Source organism: Thermobia domestica, chromosome 4, assembly GCF_964235325.1.
Source record: "Thermobia domestica chromosome 4, izTheDome1.hap1.1, whole genome shotgun sequence".
NCBI lineage: Eukaryota > Metazoa > Arthropoda > Insecta > Zygentoma > Lepismatidae > Thermobia > Thermobia domestica.
The window spans coordinates 191,027,462-191,039,267 of NC_137457.1; the positions used below are offsets into that span (position 1 = coordinate 191,027,462).

The window sequence follows — 11,806 nt, forward strand, 5'->3', positions numbered from 1 at the left end:
ACGATTTATTTTGCAAGTTCCCACTTTCTATATACTTTTAAGAGCTTTCTTTGTAAAGCGAAGCAATATAAAAAACCGATTTATTAGGAGAATATCTTTTATTCTCTCACATATTGTTCGACAAATAAAATAATCACCATCTCCTTTAGCCTAACAGGCATAATGGTGGGACTCAAATATTTCATTTTTCCAAATTATATATATATTTCTCAATGTGAGTTTCTATTAGTCAAACCCATTTGTATAATACAAGATTCAAACACCTTATTTTTTAACAACGTGTTTGTAAAACAAACAATTTATTTTGCAAGTTCGCAATTTTTTAAAATATTTTCGAAATTATTTGTAGGTTCACACTGCAAGTGTTCTGAGCTTCTAATAAAATGATCAAATAAGTTGCTCCGACTAATTTATTAGGAGAATATCTTTTATTCTCTCACATATTGTTCGAACATCTTATTTTTAACAAATAAATACGTAATTCAACACATGTCTTCATCTCAATGTCAATAATATAAATATATTCAATATTATTTTTATTAATTTAATCACTACTACGGATTATTAATTTAATAATATCAACAGATTTAATTCAAACCGAACCAATTCAAATTTACAGTATTATTTTTTAAAAATATCCAGTATACAACCTCGAAAAAGAGGACACGACCTTTCCAACAATACATACATGTCATCACAGCTAAAAAAGAAACATAGGAACTTTCCAAATCCACGTAATCATGTCATCAACCCCTAATGACCCTCTCACAACACACCCATTAAAGGACATGACTTTCTAAATTAATTATAGTACATAACGGTACTGGGGGAAAAGTAGCGGCGGTTCTACTATCTGGAAGGATTGGCAAGCGTCTTGGAGGCAGACTTGACAAGTTTACGCAAAAAATTTTGCGAATTTTTGCAGACTGTGCAACGAAAATGCCAGAAACATGTACAATTTACACAACGCTGGTTGGATTTCTTAATGCGAAAAGTATAACTTTGGTGGAGAGTTCGTTGAAGTAATGGTAAGAAACTTTAAGGACGCATTGAAGGGCTGCAAATGGGATGCAGCACGTTATGCACTGAGATTCTTGGCAGATCTTGTCAACTGTCATGTGATATCTGCTGGTTTTCTTCTTCAGTTATTGGATAATGTGGTAGATGCTGCTTTGGGAGATGGAATTCCACAGGTTCGAAAAGATTGGTATGTGTTTGCTATTCTCGCGACGCTGCCATGGGTTGGCAGAGAACTTTATGAGAAGAAAGAACATGGATTAGAAAGGCTACTAGTAACAATAGGAGTGTATTTACAAAAGAGAACGAAACATCATCATGCCGCTTTGAAAGTTTGGAACTCGGACACAACTCATAAACAAGAGGAGTATTTGGATTGTTTGTGGGCACAAATAAAGAAATTGAAGCAAGACAACTGGGCTGAGAAGCATATTCCAAGACCGTATTTGGCATTTGATAGTATTTTATGTGAGGCTTTGCAACATAATTTGCCAACTATTCTTCCTCCTCCTCGTCATGACAGCTATCAATATCCAATGCCTTGGGCTGTGGTTAGAATGTTCAACTACACCGATTGTCCAGAGGGCCCTATGTTACCCGGCGCCTTCACCATAACATATGCCAACATATTGGACCGAAATCCGGACGTTGACATATACAATTTTATCCACACTTAACTCAATGTATTAATAACCATATTAGCATGGGGGCAATTTGAAAAGTTTTCCTTATAACAAACTTGACGATTTAATTTTAGGTAGAGCAAATAAATAGTTAAAATAGATGGTTATAATTGTAGAAATATAAGTATAGATATCAGATCAGATAATCACCCAAATCTGGTGCTGTGGCCTTACGTTAAAATTTATAATAGCTTTTATAATGAATTTTGAAGATAGGATAAGAAATAAACGAATTTTGTGAAAAGGTCGAATAATAAGGTGTGATATCAAATAGTAACCAGCATTGTACTCACCCAGACTTTGACGAGTGAAGATTTTTGAGATGTCGATCCTTCTAGTCAGATAGTCACTTCAGAACACTTTTTTTAGTTCCCTACTCCTTTTTGTCCACCTACCTTTTCTTCCTTTTTTTGGTAGCGTCATTTCTTCCGCTTACCATTACATTTTTATAATTACCTCATAACGTGAAGTAGGAAGTGTTATTATTTCCTTGATACATTGCTACATAACATAATTTTATATTTCCTATTTAAAAGAATGTTTTAACTGGACATAGTTTTAAATTATTATGAGACTTCCTTAATTTCTTTGCACGTGTGAATGACCTACAGCACCAGTCTGGGAATAGACTTTTATTTGCATTTAATATAAAAAGGTTTACAAAATATTGAAGCCAAAATCAATAAAATGTTAATCGCCCTTCACCAAAATGCTTTAGTCATATTACACAACGATAATCATCTCTTTGTTCAAAAGTGACTTAATTGTAGATTCATAAGACGTAACGTAACTTTGATGAGAAAACTGAGTCCAAATATACTATATAACACAACACAACACAACACAACACAACACAACACAACACACACACACACACACACATATATATATATATATATATATATATATATATATATATATATATATATATATATATATATATATATATATATAATTCTGTAAATCAAGTTTTCAGTCAAAATCAAGTAAAAATAGGCCTATTTCACTTGCTTATTTTTGGAATACCACTTTCGGATCCAAATGATCTAGACCATCAGAAATAGTGTAATATTTATTCATTTATTTATTTTGTATATGCCTATTGCTGTTATGCACATGCATGAAATGCCATGATTTGTTCTTTCATCTTCCCAGATATTTCTTTTAAAGTTTTATTTTTTAAAGTTATATTCCTTATTTTGGAAAGCAAAATATTGATGATAATGCTTTTAGTTTTGCGATTCCTCTGACGTGCCTCCTTTCTGCACCACTCAAGAATCAAGATTTAGGATCAAAAATAGTTGAAATAGGAAAATAGGGAAAGCACACGCTGTTTGACAAGCATGCTTGTTACAAAATACAACTAAAAAGATATATAGATAGATAAGAATGTCTTATTTCTTCAGCAGCCAGTCTTGCCTCCCGCAACCTTTTGTTCTTCCGACCATATGATCGGGTTGTCAACGAACATAACTTCGAAGATATGCACTCCACGCATTTTTAGATAAACTATCTTATCTCATTTCGTAACTTGTTTCCCTCCCCTACCAACTTTTTGAAGATCACTGAGGAACAATGGTGTGAATGGATCAGGTATCTGCACCTCCACGAACAGGAAAATAAATTATTCTTATTTGCTTTCCAACGCTGTTATATTTATTTATAAAAAGTAATATTAATGAACTACAAGAGCTAGATTAAAAATAAAAAAGTGAACATGTAGTATTGGGGAAGGCTAATATCTGGAAAAATTTTGAATTGCATAAGACAAACAGTTTTCATAATATTTTGGAAAGAAGTTGACCATGTTATTATATAAAGATTGATGATCTCAGCTGAAAACGTTAGACACGGCCTTAAGAAATACCTATAAATGGATTATTTAAAAATCTTTTCTTAGAAGTATGAATAATATCGGTTTAATATGGATATTTTTTTCATTTATTGTCGGATAATAACAATTTGTAACATATAATTTTAAATACATATTTGGGGGGGCAAGCCAAGATTTGGGGAGGCCGGTGCCCCCCCCCCTTAGCCACATCCCTGCCAACGAGAAACTTCCTTTTCCTCTATTTAAACTGGAAATTAACTTGTTCCGGTTTCAATATTGATCTCCTTAGAACAAGAAGTTTAAGAAACATAGAGAAGCAGTTTTCCAAAAAATAAAGGTTCTTTGTGCTCCGTTAACTCTGTACTTAAGCCGGAAGTGGTGCAAATCAGTTGTTTCTGGTTTTAATACTGATTTCCATAGAACGTAGAAGGAAACAGGTGTGAAGAACCAGTTTTTTGGGAATAAAAATTCAGCATTCCAAGAGAAGTTTTCTCTTTCACTCATCAGTGGCGGTGTAAGGAAAACTGGGTCCCAGGGCCCCTTCACGTACAATCATGACTTATACACTGTTTTTTTTTCTACGAGAGGGATAACCAGAATTTGGAGTTTGGGATGGGGCACCGGTTAACCCCACGTATGGCGCCACTAACACTGATAAGTCTATTCAAATTGGAAGGGGAAATATCAACTGTTTCCAGTTCCAACACAAATCGGCAGTAGTAAAAACTTCATTCATCAAAAACAGTCAAAGATGTCGAGAAACAGTTTTCGAAACCGATTTAGAGTTCCAGTAACAGGTTTCTTCTTCTCAGAAACTCTCCATCGAAACCGAAATGGAAAAAATCAAATGTTTCCGGTTTCCACATTTATCACTATAAGTAAAAAAATATATTAATTAGCGATAAGCGGTTTTCGGGTTTTGTTTCACCGTGTCAAATAAAATGATCCATATCGCTCGATCCATATCGCTTTACTAATACTAAATATGGTAACAATTTACCAGTTCTTCCGGTTTCAATACTGATATTCACAGAGGAAAGCAGGTAAGAGATATGGGAAAGCAATTTCTTCGGAATCAATTCAGCGTCCGAAGAATAGGTTCGCTTTCCTTCCTTGATCCTCTATTCAAACCGAAAGTAGTAGTAGAAATCAACCATTTCCGGTTTAAATATTAATTTTCATAAAACAAAAATGAAGAGAGACATAAAGCAGTCTTTTGGAATCGATTCAGCATGCCTAGAATATATTTGTATTCTTCTGATAACTATCTGTTCAAACCGTAGATGATACAGATCAACCTCCTTCGGTTTTGACATTGATCTCCATGAAAAGAAAAAATGTAGTAATATGTAGTGACATTTTTAATTGATTCAACGTCAGAATTTAGCTGTTTGGCATTTCACGGTTATCGCATGGTTCCAAAAGGAGTCGTAGACCTACTGATTATAGTGGAAGCCGAACCACTTTTTGGTTTAACTGCACCTCCACCTGAAGTCTAACCCGGGACCACGCTCACCGAAGGCAAGCGTGCAAGCCATAGACTAAACGGGAATCCTCAGTGTCAGAAGGAAAGGCATCTCTACCCTCTCATTCTACTACGTAAAATCTGAGGTTAAACAAATTTACCAGTACTTCTGGTCTTAATGTTGATATCCATGGAGCGAAAATGGTAAGTGATGGCTTACAAGGTAGAAAATAAATCTTCCAAATAATCGTATCAGGTAAAAAACAGGTCCAGAAAACTATAATTTCTTTTATTGTGCAAAAGCAAGGACGAATATCCTAAATAAGTCACCAAAATGGAGGATTAGTACAACCTACAAGAGACCCTTAAAAATGACAAATAATATAGATATTTCTTCTGATTGCCTGACTAGGTTCAAAAGGGAAATTATAAATATATTATTTCATGAAAGATGAACACTGAATGGAACATTTTATATCTACTAAGACAAAAGGGTCAGTTGTGGCCACAGTTAAAGATTTTCTTCGTAAGCTTTGTTCAATCACTGTGTTAGTTTTTATAAGAGAACTGTGAAAGTTGTCTCATTTGAAAGCCTGTTCCTTTCCTTGAAGAAATAGTGAGCGAAGGAATCTGTGAACTCACTGAAAATTAAATATTTTTATTTATGTTGTTTGGAAGGTCTGAAATGCAGTAGTAATGATCACATGGTAAAAGAAAAAGAGTGTACAAGTAATTTCCACCACTCGGTACCACTTACACTGTTAAAAATAGTTTCTCAAATTCGAGAAAAAATCCTCGTATTTGAGAACATCCGTTTCTTACCTGTGCACCGAATAATACATTCTTAAAAGTGAGATTTCGATTTTCTTAAATCATTTTAAGAAACAATGACTCAAATGCGAGGAATTATGTCTCATTTCTGAGAGTGCAAATGCTTTCTCAAATTTGAGAAAAAATGCATTTTTTCTTAAAATTGAGAAAGTAACATTTCAGGAAATGAGACGTATAATCCCAACTTTGAGAAATACTTTTCTCAAAAAGATTTGAGAAATACATTTCTCAAAAAGGTTTGAGAAATATCTTCCTCAAAAGCAAGAAACGGTGCACAGAAACGGGGTTCTGAAGTAGGAGAAGACGTAAAAGGATATAAACAAAATATAAACATGCCAAAAAATTTAAACTATTAATACACCCAGAATGTATATTAAATAAACACCTATAGTTATAGATATTCTTTAAAACATAACACATTTAAATCTTTAACTCAAGAAAATTCCACGAATACCATGACAACTTGTACTTTAGGTGCGTTACTTATTCCTACTGCATCAGACAATTCAACATTTTCCTTTTTATCACTGTCCATTTTCTCAAGACTTTTCTTTTTCATCGACGTGGTTTACTCAAGATTCCACCGTTTCCTCCAACATTATACCAAGTTCTTGATAATTCAGATTCAAGAATTATCCGCCTACTTCAGAATAACGGTAATAATTTCTGCTGGAATGTAACGTCCCACGCTTATGCTACGAAGCTCAGGGAGACGTTATGATGATAATGAGCGAAAATGGTGTAATGAAGAAAGTGAGGGAATCCCGAGAAAACACACATAAGATGTTTACTCACACTGCTCATTTGACGGAAGTGGAATCAAACTAGGGACCCCATGCATGGGAGGCTAGTTCTACCACTGAGCCATCGCAGTCCAATATGCCTACTTCTCTACCATAAAAAAAAGTTGCCTGCATGAGAAAACACCGTGTTTGTGGGCTTTTCCAGGATTCTCCGGTTTCCTCCTACAAGAAACGCACACAGGAATTTATTTCGGAGGGGTTCCAAGTTGAATACGAGGACAAATTGTATCAAAATATGTAAAATTGACCCTAAACGTAGATAAAATTTACATAAAAATAGTGATTTTGGGAAAGGTCCGGAGTTCCAAGACTCAGCCCCTACCTTCCACCTTCTTCATTACGGCAAGGGCATGCGACAGTTTCTGCCCTTCAAAAATGTGCTGAAACTCCACTGCTAAGGATTCAATTCAGATTGGAAACAAGATCACAAACCCATGCAAAAACTGCCAAAAACATACGTCCACATTTTCATTACAACATTATTATCCATCTCTATCACTATCTCTCTTAGCCTTGGAGCACAAGCGTGGGATTTTGGATTAAAATATAAATGAAATCTTTGAGTTTTACTTCCCACAGTTGTGTTGGGTAGGCTAAAGGAGACAATGATGATGAAATTAAAAAAAGATAGTGAAATGAAGAAAATGGGAAGAAATGGGAGAATCCCAAGAAAACCCATGCACACTGTGTTTATCCACCAGAAAGCTCACTTGCCGCGAGCTGAGAATCCTGGGATCAAAGCACGGGCCTGATGGCACCAGAGGTGAACGCTCTACCACTGAGCTACCGCAGCCCCTACGTTAAATCAAGAGCAAATGGTACAGTACTATGCCACAAATAACCTGCAAACGTGTGTCGTTAAAACGTTTACTGGTGGTGAAAAAAAGGAGGCGCTAATCTATGCTCGGTGATCAGTACAAAGTAGTCTCCCTTTGTATTACAATTCCATAATAATAAATCGTACATTGTTTTGTAACGCTGTTCCTAAGTACACAGATGACTTATGTATTCTTTGTTTCCGTACATAAGCTATGTTGCACATTATAACGAATGGCGAAGGGTGTAAAACATTGACATGCCTCCCCATTCTATTGTAATATAGAAAACAACGTGCCCTACTGTGCTCTAACCCGCCTTCACCTGTTATTGCTGCACTCGTTGTTATGTGAATTGAGTACTGAGCCTTGATCCATAAAGGAGCCAATCTGACTGCTATTGCCTATATAATCTGTATGAGGGGGGTCAGCGTTGTACATCCTAACGAATGTACTACAGTAACTTTTAGTCTATGGTAGTATGTTTACAATTCACCCAAACTTACGTTCGAATGTTGATATGTATACTGCTTCTCGCCGCTGTCACAGGACATGTATCCATACGCCATCTCAGGTGCATCACATGCTGCGTACTCATATCTATTCGCACTCTACTACAGCTGAAACCCTTTATCTCGTTTCCTGAATAGTAATTGAGCCCTAGATCCAAGAACTTGTCACGGTGACAGGTGTTAGTGTCCTGGGTTTGTATCAGTGACGAATTTGATAAAGTTCTTGTAATAACGGAGAAAGTACACGTTCATGGGCTGTCATAGTCCTGTGCATTCAGCCGGGATCAGTTTCTTCGTGAATGTGACATTAGCAGGAACATATTTGCAGGTCTTTGTAAGTTGTTGTAAGATGTGCACATTGTACAAACTGCTTTTGTTTGGATCATTCAATCCTTTCTACTCTTCACATCAAATGTGTGGCTTGAACATGTCATTTGAATTGCTATCTTATCTTCATAAATGCATAGGGAGACGGGAGAAACGTTTTCTTTCTCGTGTTTGCCATAGACCCCAATATTACATTTGAAGTCCCATCACTTTTTCCCTATTGGCGAACTACAGTTAATAACTTGGTAATTAACTAACTACGTGATGCGCTTTAAGAATATATAACTCTTATTGCGCAACTCGAGTCCTGATATCGTATCCTTTGCTTGTAAGTCTTAATCTTACAATGCGTAGTGGGACAGGTATGGGACATAATGGTGTGAAATGAAATGAAATTATTAATATATCTTTAAGTTTTACGTCCCACGGTTATGCCGGTTAGGCTAAAGCAGACGGTGAAGATGATAAATAAATGAAATGGTGGAATGAAGGAAGTGGGAGGAAACGGGAGAATCCCGAGAAAACCCACGAGCACGGTGCTTGTCCACCACAAAGTCCACACGGCGCGAGCTGGGATCGGACCAGGGTCCCCAAGCACCAGAGGTGAACGCTCTACCACTGAGCCACCGCGCCCTCTCATAATAGCGTGCTTCCTACATAACGATATGTAGTTATTAATGTATGTTGAACCAGATTGGGGACGTTCGAAGCTAGTTGCAATTCCACAGTTTCCGCATAGATGGCACTATTAAGCTTAGTTCCGTTACTATTTTTGTTATCTCTTGCAGATTTTTTCACAGAAAAAAAAATCATGCATTGTAGTGTTAAGACAATAACATCTTGACATTTAATGAGAGTTTGTGCCTTTTATTACTAAAATTTAACTCGTAATACTTTGTAATATGGTGAATTTACTGATTGAGTAGAGAAATTCACAGTCAGTTCAGGATGACTTCAACATGGTTTGGGTTCTTGTGTCGCAGTTATGTAAATACTACTGTGCAATTTAATTTGTAAAATGTATTTTTAATGTATGCGTTCGATTCTTATTGTAGTTCCGTATAAAACTTACAGACATTTTTACTTGATAAAACTCCAATGCTTCAAACAATTTCAAGCAAACTACAATAATTTTGCACGGTTTCCTTCGTTCTTGTATTCCAAATGGGATAAAACAAGTTTTTCATATTTTGCGTGTTTACTGATTCTATGTTGTTGAGAACTGGATGCTAAATTGCTCATTGGCAAGTGAGGTTCTAAACCATTCTGTTCTAAAGAAAATATCTTTAAAGTATTGTTCATCTCTTGCAAAACGCGAGAAACTATACAACTTAGGGGTAAAAGAACAATACAACTGACTTCAAATGTGAACATTAAAAAAAAAATCCCCAAAAGAAGTCTATGTAGAATTCATAATAACATTACCCCGTTTGCGTGAAAAGAATACAGCATTCTTCCTTTCTTCTGTTCTCTCCCTGTCTCTTATTTTTAAAAAATGCTGTCCAAGAAAGTATGATTATTTTTGCTTTTAATCCATGACAAAGTGGAAAGATTCTTTAACATATTCATTCGTATACTACTTTCCTGAATCATGTATAAAACAAATGATTTACAGAAACTGTTCAACGACAAGCATAAATTGCTGTCTAGGGTCAAATGAGAAAAATGAACTTCCACTTTTGTTGATTTCGCACAATGTTAGTTTATTGCTGTCTGGAATGAAAACGCACAAAAAGTGTATTTAAAAAATAAGCCCTTTTAAAAATAGATCCCTTGCCGATCAGCTGTAAAGTATGGTTACTAACGGGACTGGAATAAGGCTTTCCCTTCCCCTCTACTTAATAGTGTCCAAAGTTTTATTACTACCCTTTGTTCGCGGCAGTGTTGGCCTACGTTGTTGATGGCAGCTCAATGGAAGTCTATTGGAAGTCTATTGTCTGAACTGTTGTACCTTCCACCTTAAACATTTATTGTTTCAAAGTCTGTCCCCGATTTCTTCTATATTTCCGTTTACAAGCACAAAATAACAAAAATAAAAAAACAATAAATAAATAAATAAATATATTTTAAAAATTCTGGATTAAAATTTCTGATAATATTTTAGATTAATCAGACGCGCAAAGCAATAAAAAGACAATTTATGAGAAAACTAATTTGTGTGTGTTTGTTTCTTTGTGGAACTTCTAGCACCGAGTGTGTAGGACATAGAGTGAACTGCCCTAAACATTAAAATGGGTAAGGTGGAGGGAAAAATTATGCTAATTATTAATAATTAAAGTTAGTTAATATGCAATAATCTAAATGAATTTGGAAATGTCGATAGAGCATAAATAACAAATATTATTTAATTAAAGAAAATGAGAACATTTAAATTTTGAAAGAAGGATACTCCGAATTTACGAGTGATAAATCTCATTATTCTAAACAAAATGAAGTGCTTTTCTCAGGGTGTTTCCTTGGTTTGACTTCATTGAAGCAAATACCAATAATGTCACATATAACTATCATAGGCTGACAGACAGAAGCTATATTTCGCTGATTATCTGCTCCTCTGGCGATCCTGTAAAGGAAAGAACATACAACAATTAATCCAACACATGTCTCCCAAGGTGAAAGTAGAAGAGAATTTCCATACGTTTTCAGATGAGAAACTTTTAATTAAAAAAAAGAAAAAAAACATTCACAATCACCAATGAACACTGAATGAGTTGATAATACGTATTCGAGTAGTATTGATTAGATTTCTTATAATTATCAGTTTGGGCACACGCGTTATTATTCCTTCCAATTCGGCGCTGATCCCGTTCTTCCGTTTACGGGACTGTCTTGTTACTCCTTCACTGATGGTATCGCCTCTTCCGTTCCGGCAATACTTGCTGGAGCTCTTCTTATGTCCATGTGGATGATCCCAAAAACACCTTAGTATGGCATTCCTAGTATGTACAAGTACTTCTCGTAGAGAATGACTAGGTGTACTTCGAGAAATTTGAATCGTGTCTCGATTTCACTGTATTTACAACTAACTGAACAATGTATAAGTATTTCAGTCGCACCGTCTGTAGATCATGTCTACCCACGATCTGATTAGATTTTAGCATAAAATTAACTTCATGCACACGAATTTTAACACTGTTTATATACATACAAGATGACACGACGCATTATTTACAACGGAAGTCTTTCACGTAGCACAGTTCTGAAAGCTTAGGTCAATATGATCAACCTTCACTAGCTTCAAGGAAGTATGTTGATATATATAATTGGTATAAAACTATATAGCCAGTTTCGACAATTTTCAACTACCAATTGAAACAAATAAAAAAAAATAATAAAATCACTCGAGTAACTATTACGAGTACAATTTAAAACAAGTTCATCTCCAAACTGGAGAATTACTTTCACTCAATATTGTGATATGCTATCTACTCTGTTGTAAAGAGAGTCAACTTTCACGAACTGAACTCTAAACGAAATTTCATCCGCACGATCAACGAACTAACCCCAACTAACTCTCCTCCG

At 35.4% G+C, this 11,806-nt stretch overlaps 1 pseudogene; it reads left to right on the forward strand.

The window, feature by feature from the left end:
• Positions 1 to 1,025: 1,025 nt before the first annotated feature.
• LOC145682976 (nuclear cap-binding protein subunit 1 pseudogene) lies at positions 1,026 to 9,375 on the forward strand (annotated as a pseudogene).
• The last annotated feature ends 2,431 nt before the right edge of the window (positions 9,376 to 11,806 follow it).